At 39.9% G+C, this 20,446-nt stretch overlaps 1 protein-coding gene across 1 annotated transcript in view; it reads left to right on the plus strand.

Moving 5' to 3' along the window:
- The window catches only part of PANK4 (pantothenate kinase 4 (inactive)), a 1,309,469-nt gene that overhangs the window by 904,076 nt on the left and 384,947 nt on the right, over positions 1 to 20,446 (plus strand). The gene's annotated exons all lie outside the window — the stretch shown is intronic.

Raw genomic sequence — 20,446 nt, forward strand, 5'->3', positions numbered from 1 at the left:
GCCTACTGTAAATCGTGTTGGAGTTTTTATGTGGGTAAAACAGGAAGACACTTAAGGAGACGGATCTATGAACATATTAGGGACATCAATCACAAAAATGAAAATAACTCTCTATATAGACATTCACTTACATGCTTTGAAGCTAATTTTAAATTTTGGGTGTTGGAGATAGTAGAACCTTTTGAAAGAGGGGGGGGGATTGGAAGACAAAACTTGGGTATAGAGAAATGATTTGGCAGTTGAAATTAGATGCATGCAGTGGGAAGGGCCTACATGATCACATATCTATTACACCATCTTTAAAATTATTGTCTCAAGATCCTAAAAGAAATACAATCAATGTTATAACTAACAATTAACTACATATTTATGGTCATTACAATGGGTTCATTATATGAAATAACAATAAATTAAATAAACAATGCAAAATAATATATAGACGTACAAGATATATATATTTTTGATATAATTTTGATGTATTTGATGTACTTTGTATTTATATACATTTCTAAATGCATATATTTATTTTTCAGATTTAGGATGTGTGTTACATCAATGATTTAGTTTTATGCATACTTCTATATATGCACCTTTTAGAGGTATATATTTTTTTATATTTTTCTTTACATATCAAACATTACATGTATTTTGGGTGGGTTACCACTTATAGTGCTGTACTAGATGTGTACAGTTTTTTTATATAGATTTTATTACTGAGTTTTTATGTTATACATATATATATATATATATATGTTTTATTTATATCAATGTAATAGTATTTATGATGCATATATATTTCTAATATGGAACGTATTATGTTTTTTCTTTATTTTTATAGTATATTATTATTTCTATCCATTTGTAACCTTTTACATTCATTTTACTTACTTCACTACATATATATATATTTTACAATAGATTTGAATACACTTGTATACATTTGAATATACCTAAAGAATCAACTTTAGGATATTTTTACTTTAGGACAGTCTTTTGACTGAAAGAAATTGATTTTATACTGTTTCCATTGTTTTTTATTACGTTTAATTACGTTCAATTTGCACTAGTATTAATTTATACTGTTATAAATTAGTGATGTCAGCATGTATTAATTGATTCTGAAGAAGTCTCCGGTGTTGGAGATGAAAGCGCCAAATCCTGTGTCCTTGCTTTTGGAATAAAGTTTTCACATTACTTTTGTTTTATTTGATCTGGAATCATTGGTGGTACCCACTAGCTTAGGAGGACTGCCTTTATTGAACCGGGGAAGACTACATGTTCATTTGGTATACCCTTATCAACCTTTGAGGATTCAGATGCAGAGGAATCCATTCCCTCTGCCTCCCCTCCAGAGGATTTTTCTTTTTGTGAAACCTTGCATACTTTGAGAGCATTTCCGCCAGGAATGCCAGGACTATGTTCAGTCCAAAAAGAGACTCAGAGAATTTTTAGAGTTGCCTCAACACAGGCCTCTAGCTATACCCCCTGTCCTGGATGTTGTAGATGATATCTTCATGGAATCCAGTCTTACTCCAGACACTTTACCACCGGCCCCTAAAAAAACCTGACAGGTACTACTGAGTACCTGATTCTCACAAATTTCTCTTTAAGAATCCTACTGCAGATCCAGAGACCATTTCCCAGGGACCTAAAGGTATTAAGGCTTCTATAGCCAAAAACACAACTCCTTCAGACAGGGATTCCAGAGCTTTAGACAGATGGGGTAAGAAGGTATATACCTCTGCAACTCTTGCCATCAGGGCATTGAATTGCCAGTTTCACATGTTGAGGTACCAGCAACATTGTGCGCAAAATAAAGATTCACAAGAGTTAATGCATTCTGCAAACCAAGTTAATAAGCATACTTTGCAGTGTGGCTTTGATGCCCTAGAAGCATCTTGCAGGGCTGCAGTCACTGGGTCTGTACTGAAAAGGCATGCTTGGCTGAAGGAACAAACCTTGCCAAACCATGTCAAATCAAAATTACTAGATGCTCCTTTAAATCAGGACCATTTGTTTGGCACCAAAGCAGAAGAGTTTCTTAAAAAGATGGAATAAAAAGCTAAATCTATGCAAACTGTTAAACAATTCTTACAAGTGCAGCCACCTAGATCCAGTAGGCATTGACATTCTAAAATCTGGTCCTTTCCAGCCCCTTCCAGGCCTTCTCAGTCCAAAAACAGGGGAACCAGACCACCAAGACTACAGTCTTAGGGTATGCAGAGATCTAAACAATGGAGTGTTCCCACCTCAAAAACAGGGAGTGGTAAGCCACTCCCTTATGGAAAAAGTTCACAATGACTTTACAATTATTCTTCCCAGCCGTGCCCAACTACATGCGCCCCTAGGAGGAAAACTTGCCCTTCATGCCAAAAACTGGATGTCCATTACTCAGGACCAATGGGTTCTAAACATTCTATCCCAGGGGTACATATTCACCTTCCATTCACTGCCATCTCCAAGTGGGTTTCCAGACCTTCCTCCAAACCTGTGGGCAGAGGCTCAAAAGCAAGTACTTTGCCTGCTCGATATCAGGGCCAATTCAACCTGTTCCACTACAACAAAGGGGACAGGGTTTCTACTCCAGACTGTTCCTGGTGCCCAGAAAAGAGGGCTCTTGGCACCCTGTCCTGGATCTATCAGTTCTCAACACTTTTCTGGTGGTCCCAAAATTCAGAATGCTTACCCTGCAACAGCTTCTCCCTATGCTAGCCAAGGATGCCTGGTTAGTCACCCTAGACTTAAAAGAAGCTTATCTGCATATCCCCATAAGGGAGTCTTGCAGGAAGTATCTACTCTTCAGGGCAGGCTCTATGCACTCCATTCTCTGCATTTCCCTTTGGCTTATCTACTGCACCCAGAGTATTCACAAAGTGCCTGGCTCCAGCCATTGCATACTGCAGGCAGAGAAATATAAATTTTCCCATACTTAGATGATTGCCTGATTCAGGCGGACAGTCAGGAATTGTTACTTCAGCACCTGGCATTTGTCAAAAGACTCCTGCCTTCATTGGGGTACACCATCAATGAAAAGAAATCACAACTGGTGCGCAGTCAAAAAAATTGTATTCCTGGGAGCAAGCTTGAACACAACTTCCCAGATGGCATTTCTCACTCCAGAAAAACAGGTCTATTTGAACAACTACTTCAAACAAATGGCCACAAAACCCCAGCTGTCTGCAAGGAAAATACTGCAAGCCCTAGGGTTCATGGCCTCATGCATTCTGCTAATTCCATATGCAAGACTGCACATGAGGAAACTTCAGTGGTACTTAAAAAGTCTTTGGTGCCAACATTCTCAGGACCTGGAAACAGTCATTCCTATTATAGGGCAGAGTTCCTTTGGTGGGCAGAAGCATGCAACCACAACAAGGGACTGCCTTTCACTCAACCCCTCACCGTCCAAATTCTGACTACATATGCATCAGGCTATGCATGGGGGGGCTCACATGGCAGGCAAATGCATTCAGGGCAAGTGGAGCCCAGGGCAAATCCTCTTGCACATCAATCAAAAAGAGATGTTCCGCTGTACAGTATGCTCTGACCGACTTCAAATACCTAATCCTTCCAGGACAGCTGCTGATAAAAACATACAGCACCACAGTTATGTGATACATAAACAAGCAGGGGGAAACCCATTCTTACCCGCTCTGCAGGTTAGCCATGGCCCTGTGGAACACAGCCTTGAGCACCCAAGTGCATCTACAAGTTCAATTCCTGCCAGGTAAACAGAATTCACTGGCAGACGACTTAAGCAGAATTCTCCTGGACCCACATGAGTGGAAATTGGAGCCCAACACCTTCAACCTTCTAATCCAGAAGTGGGGGACACTGGAGGTGGACCTCTTTGTCTCCCCCGAGAACCAGCAGTTGAGAAAAGTTTACACCAGGAACCCTCACAGCAGGGCCTGGAAGGTGGATGCCTTATCCTTCAAATGGGAAAGCCTCTCTGCCCCTCCTCTCAAAGGTACTACTCAAAATCAGACAGGACAGCCCAAGGACAATTCTTATTGCCCCAGACTGGCCACGCCAGCACTGGTACCCACTCTTACACAGTCTGACAAAAAAGTGCCACCCTGGCATCTTCATCAGACACCTTCCCTGTTGTCTCAGCAGGAGGGACAGATTTTGCATCCACAGCTGCAAACCCTAAACCTTCCAGCCTGGCTTATCCCCTGAATACTCCACCAGCAAGCCTCAGCAAACAGGTGCTGGTCATCATTCTTGAGGCCAGAATGCCTAGTACTAGGAAAGCCTATGCTGAAAAGTGGAAAAGATATTGTTCTTGGAGTCAGTGTCAAGGAAAGGACACAGCTGTGCCCTCTTTACCTCAAATCCTTGATTACCTAGCAGAGCTACTCCACAGAGGCCTGTCCTTCTCCTCCATTAAAATTCATGCCTCGGCCATCTCAGCTCATTATAATACTGAGCCACCTCTGTTCTCTCACCCTCTCATCAAACAGTTCCTGAGAGGGGCTAACAATTAAGGCCCCCTAGGAGAGCACCCACCCCTGTCTGAGACCTTAACTTTGTACTGGAAAAGCTCACGCTTCCCCCTTTTGAAGCTGCTACTTCAGCAGAGTTAAAATTCCTGTCTTGGAAAACAGCTTTGCTTTTAGCCATAACCTCAGCTAGAAGAGTGTCTGAGTTACAGACACTAATGGCTGTGGAACTCTTCATTAATTTCCATGCTGACAGGGTTTCCCTTAGGACTAACCCATCCTTTATGCCTAAGGTCATCTCCAGTGTGTCTCTAAACCAAGCCATCCATTTGCCAACCTTCCTCCTTAATCCTCAGAATAAAGGAGGAAAGGATCCTGCATTCATTGGACGTGCACAGACAGCTCAGGTTCTACCTTGCCAGGACTAAACCTTTCAGAAAATCTGACCAGCTGCTAGTCACCTTTGCTACAGGGGCAGAGGGCAAACCATTTCCAAATGGATAGCACACTGCATTCATTTCTGCTACAAGCACCATGGAAAACCTACCCCACAGGGGATCAGAGCACATTCCACTAGGGCTGCTTTCACCTCTACAGCATTTCTCAGGGGAGTCCCTACCAGGGACATTCTGGAAGCTGCAACCTGGAGTTCTGCACACACCTTCACCAAGCATTACCACTTACCTATGTTTTCTAACTCCAGAGCTGGATTTGCTACAGCAGTCTTACAGGGCCTGCTAGCCAGCCCCAACTCCTCTTGACTGCCTCTACCCTTCCTCAGCTTTGGGAATCAACCCAAGTGTGATGACTGCAACAGTGAAACACGAAGAACATAGTACAGTCGTGTACACTTCCTATAAATGTAGATGTTCGAGTGCATTCACTGTTACAGTCCTGGTTTCCCTCCCTCCAGCCCCTTATTTTTCTCTATCCTTTCTACCTATCCTCTATATGGCCATTTTTTTATGGCAGTGTTATTTACTTTTTACTGGTGGTGTTCCACACCATATACTAGCTTCCTATTTGGGGGGGCTCCTGACATCTGGGGCAAGAAAAACTGATGTAATGGCATCGGCTGCCTGTTTATACCCCTGATGACCTGACGTCATGGAAGAAGCAACAACATCCGACGCAGAAATCCCAAGACTCTGATATTCGGGTCGACTGAGGGCTAACCTGCAGGCAGATAACCCCAAGTGTAATGACTGCAACAGTGAATACACCCAAATATCTACATTTATGGTAAGTGTACACAACTGTACTTTCTTGTATGTGCAGCGTACGCAGCTGTACTGTCCACACAACAGCGTGTGGCAGGAATAAAGGAATTGAAAAATCCACACAACACCAACAACCCAAAATTTTAATGAACCTGCTCAGTGAAACTATTTCAGATGATGTTAACCAAGTGAGAAACTTTTAAAATCAGGAATTTTGAGGCAAGTGTTGCAGAGGAATAAACTTCTGAAAACAGGCTGTGTAAAGCAATTCTTAATGTGACAAAGCCTATCATAAATTAAATTAAGTCCTACTTGCTGTTTCAGTTTATGAATTGTTAAAGCTGCTTGGTAATATTTTGCAGTGTAGAGAAATGTGAAGTTAATAAGTATGCTTTCATGACTGTTTAGCAAGATTTCTTATGAAGTGAAGTGAAGTAAGTTGAGAAACTGATGTAGTGTGTCTGCCAAGAAGCAACCGTCCGAATTGTGAATCATGCTTTCTTCATATCGTCTCATGAGTTAGCTGAGAATGGCTGAAATAAAATGTGCATAAATATCTACCTCTATTGGGAAGTTTACAGCTTCATTCCTTTGCTGTAGGATAATTTTTTGAAGGAATGAGGCAAAAGAAGTAAATCTAACTTTTTTGTTAAGATTTCAAATTAACACGCTAGAAGCCAGAACATGTAATTAAATGTAATCTTACATATGTAACTTTGACGGTGATTTGTATACAAGAACCAACTTTCAAGAAGGTTCTCTGTAAGTGATGATGTAATTGATTTTCTTGGAAAGGGTGATGGCGGATGAGAAAAAGTTGTAACATTACAGCACAATTTGCTGTCTCCAAATATACATGACTGCCTATGACATTCTTCATGATGACATATTAACTTAGAGATAGTTCAAGCCAGCCAGCTTAAAGAATTCCAAGAAGTGGGCGTAACTTTTTTCTCAATCCTTTCTCAGCAACTTCAGTACAAAAAAGTGAGTTATATTGTTTCATTAAGTGTGATGAAATTGAGTATTAATGTGATGTGGTTTTAACTGGAAACCGATGATCTGATGTCAATATTCATTCATTTCTCAACAGTTGGGTTCAGATCTGACTCTGCCATTGCTATAGGTCTTGGTGACCATAAAGGTCTCGAGCTTCTCCCTTACCCACAATACACCAGCCTCTAGCATACCTCAGATCTCATTTGCCACTTTTGCAAAATAGACTTGGTCATCTTAGCTTTCACGCTTATTTTCAGATAAGTGTATTTTTCTTGGCTATTTTTTTCCACGTATATTTTTTCTTACACTTAGTGTATCCCTTATATATACAATTGCTGGTATTTTCGTAGATATTTCCCTTTTTTCTATTTAACCTTTTTCTTTACACTTTTCAGTGTACTCTTGCGTACCATTGTTGGTACTTTTTCCTGCCTTGCCCTCGTTTCTCTTATCCTTAGAAAAGAGGGTTTTTTTTTTCTATTTTTCTTCCTGTTTTTGAAGATGTCTGAAAAAGGCCATTCAGGGTTTAAGAAATGGAAAAAATGTGGTCATAAGCTTCCACTGTCAAACTCACATGATTTATGTGTTTATTGCCTGGGCCCAGACCACCGGAACATAGATTATTCTATTTGTAAGAATTTTAACCTGCGAGCTGTCGCGGATCATAAGAACAGGTTGATATTAAAAGTTTTTTACTTTCTGCCTTTTCAGGAGCAATTACTGGGACTTAAGCCCCTAAAACTATTTCTAAGGAAACTTCAAAAAAGTCCCTGAGATTGTCTGGACCTTCCACTTTATCACTGACAGAAGCTCCAAAAAAGAGACATAGGACAGATCCAAAGGCTTTCGTATCAAACCCGTCTCCTAGATCTCCAGAAACAACTTCTGATCTGATTTCATTGGATCCAAGGCTTCTTCTAAGAACACAATATTCACCAGCCATTGACTCAGTGCCATCTAGGGTCCCATCTCTGTTTTTGAAAATACATCATTCAAAATCTCCTTCTGTAGACTCCTCTCATTCTTCCAGGAGACTCACCGAAGGCTATTTGGATATGATGATGATGATATTTCTTTCAGCACAGGTACAGATCTGGTTCTCCCAGTACCTACCCCTTTGTGTCAGGAACATTCGGCTCCTTCTCTGATCTAGCAGTCCATTTCAGAGCCCCTGGATCCAAATTTGCCAAGGACATTTTTATCCTTGGATCTGAGGATTTCTTTGTGCTCCGGTTCCGATAAGTTCGGAGCCAGGTGACTTTCAGATCCATAGTGTCCCTGCTTGGATCGAAGGTGTTGAAGTTGACACCAAAGTTGTCAGAGCCATCTCTGCCCTTCACAGCCACAGCTTTGGACATCTTGGCTCCGACCTCTGCCTCTGGTGGAATGCTTTTGGGGCAGGCATAGCCGATGGGGCAGAAGCGTGAGTTCATGGCTCCATTGGCATCCTTCTCCCCAGGAAGTTCTACTTTTGAGGTGGAAGAGAAAGCTTTCTTTGCTTCAGCAGGACAGATGGTTTCTTCCCCTCTTGGATCTCCCTTCAAGATCTCGTGTATCTCTGCATCTTAATCCTCAATATTCAGCTCCACAGGGACAGCCAGCCCAGGCTACTTAGCAGGGTATCGCCATCTCTTCTGATACTTCTGTGGAGCATCCCACCAAAGAAGTACCTCGGAAGAGAAAGTGTAAATGGAGGCACTTGGAATTCTACCACTTAATATATCAATTTTCGACTAAGGGGAAGGATCCCCAGGATCACCACCTGAAGATGTCTCATTTGGAGACATCCTAGAGATTTTTAAAGGGGTGGTTGGTCTTCTGACAATCCTTCCCCGGAGGAATCAGTATTCCTGGAGGCATTTGGATCTGACCGGTCTACTTTCTTGGTGAGTCCACCTGCTGATGAGTTCATTGATTTGATCTCTAATCGGGTGTAGAAGGAGCCTGACTCTGTTGAACCTATCCCCAGTAGACCAGACTGGATTCTAGCACCACCAGCAGGAAGGGAGTTTTGGAGTAAGGGAGTACTGGATGATGCTATGGTTATGGCAGTGGCCACTAAGAAAGTACTTGCAAAATAGAGTTCCCCTGTCTGTTTCCCTAACAGAGTCTAGGGATTTGGACAGATTCAGGAGGCATGTCTGTGTTACAGCAACTTGTGTCCTTCAGGTTACTGAACTACCTAACACACTTTACAAGACTCCAGAGGGACTTGATTAAGTAACTGTCAAAATCATTTTCTAGGACCATTACTGCTGAGACTCAGATTTCTGTGGCCTCACAGTTGGCAACCCTTCAGTCCATCTCAAATTCATCCATGAGGCTGATCTCTCATGGAGCTGAGGGGCACCTCAAGGGCAGTGGGTTCAGGCATTTCAATTAGGGGGCATGCCTGGATGCACTTGTGTGACTTTGTGGAACCCCTCATGTCCTCTTTTTGTCAATGCTCCTTCTGACGGACCCTCTTTATTTAGCTCCAAAGTGAAGGACACACCCTCTCTGCAGTGGATGTCGATTTTTTGACCCATCAAAGGTCCTTCTCTAGGCACCAATGAGGAGGATGAAAAATGTGGTTCAAAAAATCCCAGGGTCCTTTCCAAGATCCACATGGAGATAGTTCCCCCAGAGGTAGATGGGTAAACTCAAAATGGAAGATACTGCACATGTGACAGAGGTGACCCGCAAAATCAAGGGTCTAGAGATTCTTTCTCTGTTAGATCATATCAGTGCTCCTGAAAGGAGGCCCGATTGTCCCAGTGTGGACCAGTTGGCGGTCATTTATCTCTGCACCAAAGAGCATGGCTAGACATCACAAAAGATTTGTGGGTGCAGAAGATTTTCTGAGGGTTATACAAGTCTGTTTTCTCTTCCACCTCCATCCTCATGCAAATTTTCTGATCCACCCAATCAGAGGAAAACAGCAGCACTAGAAATTCAAAAGCTGCTAGAGAAAGAGTCATCCAAGAGGTCTCACCAGACCAGATAGAATCCAGAACTTACTCAAAATTCTTGTTAGTGCCAACAAAAAAAGGGACTGGAGGCCACTGTTGGATCTCAGCAACTTGAAGAAATCAGTTTGACACACACAGTTTCCGATGGTCACGGTTCAATCATTTTTGCCCATTTTGGGCAAGGATGACTGGATGTGCTTCATAGACCTTCAAGACACACACTATCACACAAAAATGAACAGACACCCCAGAAGGTACTTGTGCTTCTCGCTGAGAGCCAGTCATTACCAGTTCAGAGCCCTGGCCTTTGATCTCACTACAGACCCTAGGGTGCCAAATGCATTACAGTGGTGGCAGCTCACTTGAGACTGCAGAGATTCTGGATGCTTCCGTTTCTAAATGACTGGGTCATTGAAACCCCAACCAGGCATCTACTCATAAGAGTGAGAGATCAGGTACTCCATACTTGCACCTTTCTAGGAATTACCATAAATTACAGCAAATCTCAGTTAGAACCTTCTCAGGTACCATGTTGAAAATTGTTCCTATAAACTCCATTATAAGTAACACTTTCTCTTCCTCTGGCAAGAGTACAGACTGTCAGATTCCATGTCAAAAAGATAATTCATAGTACAACGGTTTCAGCATAATTGATTCTATAAGCCCTAGGGTCAGTGTCAGTAGCCATTATTTTAGGTCATGTAGTGAGATTCCACATGAGGATTCTTCAGTGGATGCCAGCAACTCCGAGGTCATTTCTTTATCAACGCATGTCAGTCCAAATAAAATTCATTCAAGCATACAAAAGGTATCTTCACTGGTGGATTCAGTCAGATCAAGTTCTTCTAGACCGTCCTTTCATTCTCCCACAGCCCAAAGCCATAGTGACCATGGACGCATCCCAGAGGGCGTGGGGTGGCACTTCCTGGGGAAAACAGTCCAAGGCACTTGGTCCCCTGAAGAGGCCAACACGCATGCCAGTATCCTAGAGGTGAGAGCAGTGCCCTTACCATTGTAAGCATTTCAAGAATCTCTCCCTTCAGGAATGATTGTGATTCAGATGGACAATATGGCAGTAGTCTGGTACATAAACAAATAGAGAGGAACCAAATCTTATCCTCTGTACCAAGAAGCCCTTAAAGGATGGCAATGGGTGATGTCTTCCAACCTCTTTTAGATAGCAATGCACATCCCAGAGAAGTCCAACATGATAGCAGACAAGCTGTGCAGGTCCATTCTACTACCTCAGAAATTATTTTCCATCAATGGGGCCAGCTTGCTGCAATTTTTTTGCTTCTTCCCTAAACAAGAAGTGCAGCAGCTTCTTTGCCCTGATCCTCGTACCAGTGGAATCACATATGAGCACTCTGCTCCCTGAGTGGCCCCCCTATTTCCTCTGTGCTTATCCCCCAACTCCATATTGATCCCCAAATTTCTGCAGAAAGCTTGGAAACCAGTTAATAATTCCAACAAAGACAAACCAATGAAAGAACAAAATATGACTAGTCAGCAGCTTGAAGGCCAACCACTACGTTCTAGTGTTCATAAAATAAATCCAAACAGTGTTTAAAGCTTTACATCCAACTGTGGGTATATGGAGGTAAAGCACTTAATTTAATATTTTTTATTTTAATAAAGTTGGATGTAAAGTTTTAAACACTGTTTGGATTTATTTTATGCAACACTAGAACACTGTCATTGGCTGTCAAGCTGCTTACTAGTTATCTTTTGTTCTTTTTGCAGAAAGCTGCCAGGTTGAAGAGCAGAGTTATCCTCACTGCACCTTACTGGTCTTGACAGATTTGTTTCCCCCTTTCTTTGGCCTCATCTAGTCTACCAGCCTGGGATTCTGGATCTGATTCCAGTCCTCCTGTGTCACAACAGTATGGTCACAATTACTCAGCATTACAGAGCAAACTGAATTAAATAAAATAAAACTTAATTTATTATAAACAAAAGTAAAACCAGTCTTTAAAATAAGCACTTTTGCTTCTGTATATTGATATTATTGAGTCTGTAGTTGTTGGGGGAATTATTTTTGATTTTTACAACTTTTAAGTATGTTATCTCCAGTGGTGTATTCATTCTAACATGGGGGCACGGCTATCACATGAGTAATTCTGGTAGCGGTGATTTGTGTCTATGTAAAGCCTTCCTTTTTTTTAATTCAATTGTCCGATGAAGTTTCCATATTTGCTTTGAGAATTCTTCACTAGCTTCATCTAAGCTTTGTAAGGCCTTCTTGAGAGGCACTCCTCTATTGAGACCACCTTATAAAGACCCTACTCCACCATGGGACTTGAATTTAATACTGCAGGCCTTAAACTCATTGCCCGTCTGAACCAGCAGCAAAATCTCATCATAAATTTCTGACATGGAAAACTATCTTTCTAGTGGACATTATCTCTGCTAGAAGAATTTCTGAACTTCAAGCATTGTCCTCCAAACCTCCCTAGAGTAACATTATAAAGCACCCTTCTTTCCTTAAGGTGGTGTCAGAATCCTACATCAACCAGTCTGTTAATCAGCCTGTCTTCTTCCAAAAATTTGAAAACAAAGGAGAATATACATTGCATTTGTTAGCTGTTCAGAGACAGTTTCGTTTCTACTTACATAGGACAAAATAATTTAGAAAATCTGATTAACTGTCTCATTTGCAGATGCCAAATTAGGTAAATCAGGTATAAAAGTAACCTTGGCAAGAAGGCTTACCAACTGTATACATTTATCTACAATAAATTGGGTATTTCGATACCAAAATCTTTACGAACCCACTCGACTAAATTCATGGCAGTCTCATCAGTGTTTTTATCCGAACATTCCATGGATGACATGTATGCAGCTGCAACTTTGGTAGTCGTCATTCCTTTATTACTCATTACAAACTAGATCTACTCTCAAGGGAAAGAGCAGCATTTGGCTCAAGCATGCTCAGGAATATTCTTCCTTAGAGTCCACCCGGGATTTCAGGCAGCTGGGGACTCTGTCTGTCCCAACTGTTAAAGAATGAGTGAAAATTGACAACATCAGTTAAAGAAGTTATGTACTCACCATAACATTCCATCTGTGTTGTCCATTTTCATTCTTCCTCAGTGCCCTCCCACCAAACCCCAACCACTCAACAGTGATTTCTGGAAGAACAAGATTGTTTAAGACTCCTCCTGTAACCAGAAATTGATAGTAATATTTCTTAATTATTCTAATCTAGCAAACAAGATCTGAGGTATGTTACTGGTTGGTGTATTGTGGATAAGGGAGAAGCTTGAGAGCTTCATGGTCACCATGAGCTATAGTAATGGCCGAGTCTGATCCAAGGATCTGATCCAAACTTAACTGTTGAGGAAAACATGAAAATGGACCACACAGATGGAGCATTATGGTAAGTACATAACATCTTTTTTTTCCTACTTGTAATTATAGAGAACAAAAAGATGAGATGTTCTTTGATAAATTGTTATAATGCTTGTGTATTATTTTATTTAACTGGATAAACCCACTGGACCAAGTATCCCTTTTTAGGGTGACCCAGGGACACTATCTGATTTACTGACTTGCTCAGTGTCACACAGTATGCAAATGGAGGTAGACAAAATCAAACCATGTACCCTTGAGGAAACAGCTCATTAACAACTCAGAGCCTTACGCCTCTGCACCAACTGCCAGAAGTGCTGATGTGATCTGGCTAATTCAGAAGGAAGGTATAGCAGAAACATAGGGACACTGATTGATAACATCAGCTTTTCACATAGTTTTCTCATCTTCTGAGTGACTGTTATGAGAAGTGGGGTAAATGTTTTAGACTAATTTGTTTGTTTGTGTCTTTCGGCTTTTCCCGTTTAGGGGTCGCCACAGCGGAACTCCGGTCCGCTAATGATTGGCAGTAGAGTTTTACATGCTGGTTTGCCGGGCCTAATGCACAACCTTCAATGAAGGAATGCTCATTCACGCATGTCGCCACACAGAAGAAGCTCTAACTGAGAATCAAACGGGCAACGTCTAACTGTGAGGCGACAACGCTACCGCAGCACCACCACCGCAGTTAAATGTGAATTATTCTACTTGTCCTAGCAGTAATACCAGAGAAATGTACAAGTGAAGTATATTTATGCTCATTTGTGAAATTCAGGCTGACCATAATGCAGATTGGTACTCAATCTGTGATGGCAGTTTAACAGTGCAAATTCCTCGGGTGTTACAAAAAAAACATTTATTTTACTGTTTCTTTGGATACTTGTTGCCTCACAAGGAATTAAATTTATATAATTAGGAAGCCACTTCTAACATTTTTTGATTTTCAGTCGTAATGCATACATCGTATTGAAATTCATTGTTTAAGAGCTACTTTAGGATTGTTTTGTAGTGCATTGTTGAAATGGTACTATAGTGTGAGAGTTCAGTTAGGATGATTTTAAAGACAGATTTAATTATTCCTCCATAGGCAAACTGAGAGATCAGCTATTTAACATACTTAACTGTTTGAATTGCTAACATGTTTCATCATTAAGAAATACCACCAGGAAATGTCTGAGTATTTTATGGTATCTGCAAGACATTGAATATGGTGCAGTGTTGTGTAATCCAATGTACGACACAGTATAAGCATTTCTAAGGATGATTTGACTCTCTTCCCTGACATGCACAGTAATATAACTACAGAATTTGGTGAATTTGGATTTTTTTATTAGACTCAGCTGTTGTATGTTGTACTGTGTGATGGTTTATTTTTGTAAGAAGAGACATTTAAAGGCTTATAGCTTGATAAATGCATTAACACATTGAATGATTTTTTTCTTGCTTTGATTAATGCAAATCTGACATGGAAACTGATACACAGGTACATGTTAATGATGGTGTTTTTCATGAGATTATTTCAGATGTGAGATTACTCAAATGACCTGCACAATTTATGATTTTGTATAGGTTTTGAACCCATGGTAAGAAGAACTTAGCCGTGTTGCAAAAATGTGCTTTTTTAAGCTTGGACATCACAGATGATAGTAATTGCGAGAGCGAGCTTAAAACTGTTAGCAACAGGATACATTATAAGTTTTAGGCATAATGTCAGTGCTGGTACTTACTGGACTTTTAAGGAGAAAAGATTTGATTTTACAGACAGATCCAGCCAATGCAGTACTATGATCAAGTTTTCACGGTTACTAGCAAAGAAGAAATGCATTTATTTTCTGCATTGCCTTTTTTAAAGGACAGTTGTTAAGGAAAGGACGTTCATTTTGTATGCATCTAAGGGGCTAGTTAAAAAGTCGACATTCCTTTTGTAATGTTATATGTCCACCGAAGTCAAAATTGATAATAGTCTCTTCATATGTGTTGCATTTGCTGACTCGGGAGAGAATGATTCATGGGCTTGCATGTATGTAATATACTGACATTTTGTAGGGCATTCTAACTAGGATGCATGGGGCATCAAGACTAAAATATTGCCAGGTTTGGGAATTTTGTAAATTTAGGTGCATCAGACATTGGCATTGATTATGAATAAATATATTCTGAGTAACATAGGGATAGGCAGGGTTAAACCAGTAGTCCTAAATGATTTGAAAATATTCAAGCATCTTTATTAAACATGGCAAAGGTAACATAGGGACACAGAAAGCAATATAAAAGAAAAGCTGTAACGTTTCCATAGTTTTCATGCACTGTACATATGTTTTCAACATTTTCAGGTCACTCCAACATTTAATTGTTCAAGTCCTGCCTTCCTTTAAACCCTTCTTCTGTCCCTAAATATTTTTCTGCATGTATTGCTCACAGAAATTCCATTTATTTCTATGTAATTTGCTTCTTCCCTTTTTGAAGATCCCAACTCTTATATCGCTTGTACAATAGTCAGTATTTCAATTACAGCTAGTGTAGATTTTAATTTTCTAGTAATTGCCTTTTTGGCAGACAGTAGCATTAAACTTTGTAAGGCCTTACTGTGGCTAGCCAATTCAGATACTGTGTCTCAGCTCAAAAGAATCATTCCTTAGTTACAACCATACACCTCCCCAACATTTCTGGCAGAGTACTCTGTAGAGAATTTTTTAAAGTCTTCTTACTTGGTACACTACCCTAAAACATATTGCTAGTTACCTCTCTCCCGTCTCACTTCTAGCATTTGCTGTCTACATTAGGAAAACTACTCTGAAATCTCCTTGGGATATAAAAATGCCTATGCAGACACCTCCAAGGAAAAATCCTGAATAGTCCTGGATTTTGTTGCTTACTTGGAAGTCATACAGATGTCCTCTGATTCATACAGTTGTCATGCAGAATTTATTATGCACTACTAATTATCCCTTTAACAGCAACTTGTATTATAGAATCAACTGAAAACTGTACCAGAGCTGTTCTTTCACTTAGCATTCCCCTATCCATTTTTCTTTGCATATACACCGATATCTCTCCCTGTTAAGGAAGGGTATCTGACCTGCAAATCAAACTTCTGCTTGACCTCATCCCACTCTGTTACCTTTCTCCATCTATTTACTTGCTACCAGTACTTCGGTTCCTTTGCCAATTTAATCCTGTAAATTCATGGCCTTTCTTGTCTGATTTCTACCTCCACTTGCAGTCATTCCTATTGGCAAAATCTCCTGTCTTCATTCCCATGTTAGTTTAGTTTTTAATATTTTCTGCTAATTTATGAACATAATAATCTGTATAGTTATTCTCTTTAAAGACCCTCTTACAAAATCGTACTGTTTATCTCTCAAACTTCTCTCACTTCATAGTCATTCCTTTCCATTTTGATTTATAACCTTCTGCTTATGTTTTAATTGTGCAGCTGTAAGGTATCCCTTCAAATTAAGTAATACTAAACCATATTATTCTGTGGGGAGGATCAGTTTATCCCACTTAACTTTTGCCCTCTTTCTCCTCCAAAATATATTTATTCACTGATTGGAAGGTAGCATAATGGTTTAATCACAGGCAGGGACGTTGGGAAGCATACTGACTGTATGCACTTCAGTACAGTTTTTGTAATGGAGAGGTAGAAAACGGGCACTAGGACCCAGGGCATACCTCTCAACCATACTAATTTTTTTACGTATTTTGAGGCAAAATAATGGGGTGCTATGCAAGGGCGCCCACAGGCAGGTGCAAGGGGGTGCACTTGCACCCCCCTGTAATTGGCTGACCAGGACATTAATTTTCTTGTAATTTAAAAAAAAAAAAGTTTTTTTGTTTTTTTTTTTTTTAAGGGGGTCCGTCTTTAAGAATACTCTTTGAGCAACAATTAAAAAAAACAGAAAACAAAACTCTGACGTCTTTAAGGAGGACCAATGTTTGCTTGTGTCGCAGTAAAACTGAAAGCGCAAAATTTTAAAACTTCCGTTGCCTGACCTATGCAAATGGAAAGTACGAAATGCCTCCTGCTCTTAATCTTTTTCCCCGACTTTCTTGCCGGTAAGGAGATGCTGCTGATATATGTTGCTGGGGGATTTTGTTTCCGCTCTGCTTATGCTGGGAATCGGGATCGTGTTTCTCTGGATATATGTTGCTGACGGAATTTTGTGGGAAAGTCACGCAAGCATTCATCTCATGAATTAGGAAAACGGCAAGTAGAAAATCAGCTAAAGCAACTTCACACACTTTAGGCTACAAATAAGGAAGGTCAGTGTAAACCGGACCCATGTGTCGCAGGTAAAACAACACAATTCTGAGTACAGATACGAGACAGCACTGAATCACCTTCAGTTTCTGAGTATCAGGGGGAAATGGCTTAGTTTTTAACTTAAATTAAAATAGATAATATTGCACTGCTTTCACACTGAAATTAGGCATCTAGGCAATTCAATAGCTTAGAAATTTGTAAACTGTAAAACAATAATAATTTTGGTACTGCAGTTAATTAAGAAAATGTTTTTTTGTTTATATGTTTTTCTATATAGTTGCTTGACAGACAAAAGCCTAGATCTGTGTTGTCTTTGGATAAAAAAAATGAATACTGGTGAGGTCAGTGAAAGAAGAGTGTGTTTAAAACTCATTTACAGGACTGGGAGACATGACTCTGTCTTTTAAGAAGTTGCTCATTTATTAATGGAAATTATACCATGATCCTCCCAAAACGTGCACGCTGATTGGCCAGCGTGCCCGTTGTAAATCGAGTTATACTAATGGAAAAAGGTCCGGTCGCCCGGACTTTTTTCCATTAGTATAACTCGTTTTTTTTAAACACTGTCTCGCTATGTTAAATGGGTTTAACATAGCGAGACAGCTTTAAAATAAGCAACGGAGATCTCCGTTGCTTATTTTAAAGCTGTGTCGCTATGTTTTAACCATTTAACATAGCTAGGCAGTGTTTAAAAACGGAGAAAGCAAGATCTCCGTTGCTTTTTATGTTTCGCTATGTTAAATGAGTTTAACATAGCGAGACAGTTTTAAAATAAGCAACGGAGATGTCCGTTGCTTATTTTAAAACTGTCTCGCTATGTTAAACTCATTTAACATAGCGAGACTTAAAAAGCAACGGAGATCTTGCTTTCTCCGTTTTGCTCAACTCTGATGTACCGCGCAGGCGCAGTACATCAGAACTGCCGCGGATGCCATACATCTGCGGAAGGGCAGTAAACAGGCATTATACTATGCCATTATTTAAGAAAAGTAACAGTTTCTTTTCTTAAATAATGTCATGGTATAATAGCAATAACCCACTTCTGGGTGTGGGTAATGCTAAATTTACCCACGGTTGGCTTTGTTTGGTCCCTCGGGCTTCGCCCTCGGGACCAAACCACGCCAACCGTGGGTAAATTTAGCATTACCCACACCCAGGCGTGGGTTATTGCTATAATAATTCTAGAAAAAGTTACAAATTGTGTTTTAAAAAAATATTCTGAACAGGCTTGTGCACTACTTAGGATTAAAGCTGTAAAACATAGAAAATCATATGCTGAAACAGTTTCCAGTAATTTATTTGTGTCTATATGACTGGTGCATTTTAAATTAAGCAACAATTTAGAAATACATAATGTGTTCTAAAGGCTTTTGGCTATGCAGTAAAAACATTAAAACATTGTCTGGTTTAAGCTGGATCAGAATCCTGACACAACAATATCAAAAGAGGTAACATAATGTAATTAGCAGTCTGGGCATTATGCCTAGTGGACAGACAGATGTAGTCACAGCAGGTCAACTGGCATACATACAGTTCTCTATAGCATGTTTGCAACTTATTGAGTTGGTGGTTATGTCACTGTTAAAGACATCAGGAATGAGTGTTATTGTTTGAGCCAGCTAGTTTTATGTAAAAATGTCCAGAAAACTGCTAACAAGTGAATTTACATAGTTTAATTTATTCAGTATTTGTTGCTCCATTAAGGACTATGCATTTATGTCTGTTTAGCTTTAACTGAGACAGGAAGGGAAAAGGTTAATGCTGACCACCAGAAATTTTAAAGATACATCCAGTGAAGAGGCAGAGTCAAGGGTGCCTGCAGGCAGGGGCAGTTATCCAGATTTTTGCCTCATATTTTCAGTTTGTTTCTCATAAAAATGTTGTCTCTGGCAAATCATTGAGGACCGAAGTCAGAAAATAATGGCAGACATTTCAGCTTTAGACTTCAAATCTTTCAGAAAATGCATACTAATGCAAAACATGTTGTTCTATCCACTGTCTAAGGAGGAGTAGCAGGTTGCTACGTACGGATTCAGAGTATGTCAGCACTTGACTGTTTTTATGTAAGGCGATTAGGTGCATATTTCACGTGGTCTCCATTCTTTGATGGATTTATATATTCAAAAACAAAGCGAGGCTGTTACTTGAACCCTGACCTGCCACAACACAAGGGGCTTACTATGTTTTTTTTTTTTTTTTGTGAATGATTTTTATCGGCTGCATTGGATGGAATATTTGGTTGAGATTTTAAATATGCTAAATGTAAGTAATGTGAGGGGCATCTTAAGATAACTTTTACAATGGTAAGTTATCATCATGCTTTCACAAGTGGTCTTTTTATAAACAAGGTGGACCGGGAATTATGGTTAATAGTGGAATCCTGTGGAGAAATGCACCATCTTCCAAAGTGAGACAAGTGTGTGGATTTCATTGATGTAGCATACACTTTGATGTTTTTGACTTGCAAACATGTGAGATGAAATTCAGATGTTTTTGGTGAATGTTGCTTGTTTTGAGGAAGATTAAAGAAAACAACAGAATCTATGTGAAAACTAAATACAACCTCAGTTCTTTTCAGGAGCTGTGAGTGCAACTTTGTAGCATGCTCACTTTTGTAGGTGTAAGAAAGTGAAGTACTCAAGAGATGTGTACGATATTTTAACTATACCACTGGATTATTTTAGGTTATGTGGTGGGGATGGTGTTTCTTGTGCAGGGGGTTTATACTCTGCAGAACCACTGACTCTATTAATGTGCCAAGTCTCAAATGGGGAAAATGCTTAGTTAGTAAGCAGTTGCTGTGTTTAATAAGCAATCATCGTAATTAATGATTGTATTTTAGCTTTTTACACAAGTTCAAAGTTTGATGCAGTTTCATATGTTAATATAAATAAAACACTATTGTTCTGTTTATATTTTGTGTTTACTATTTTGTCTGTTCTTCAATTTGCTTTTGAATGTTGGCATCCCACAATTCCAGTGGATTGGGTGGGGTTGCATAATGATGTATGCAAATTTTATGTTAATCAGCATACAGATTTGTACATATTTTTCATGGGCCTTTATCCAGATTTTTGATGTTTCCAGGTTGAGAAGTATGCTGTTGAGTCATTTGCAGATCGGAGTAGTTTTGCTGGGTAAGAGGCTGTATGCATTTTAGTTATAAATATACTAAAGGGTAAAGGTTCTAATGTTGTTTATTATGATGACAGCTCC

Source organism: Protopterus annectens, chromosome 2.part1 (assembly GCF_019279795.1).
Source record: "Protopterus annectens isolate FY-2018-M chromosome 2.part1, PAN1.0, whole genome shotgun sequence".
Lineage (NCBI taxonomy): Eukaryota > Metazoa > Chordata > Ceratodontiformes > Protopteridae > Protopterus > Protopterus annectens.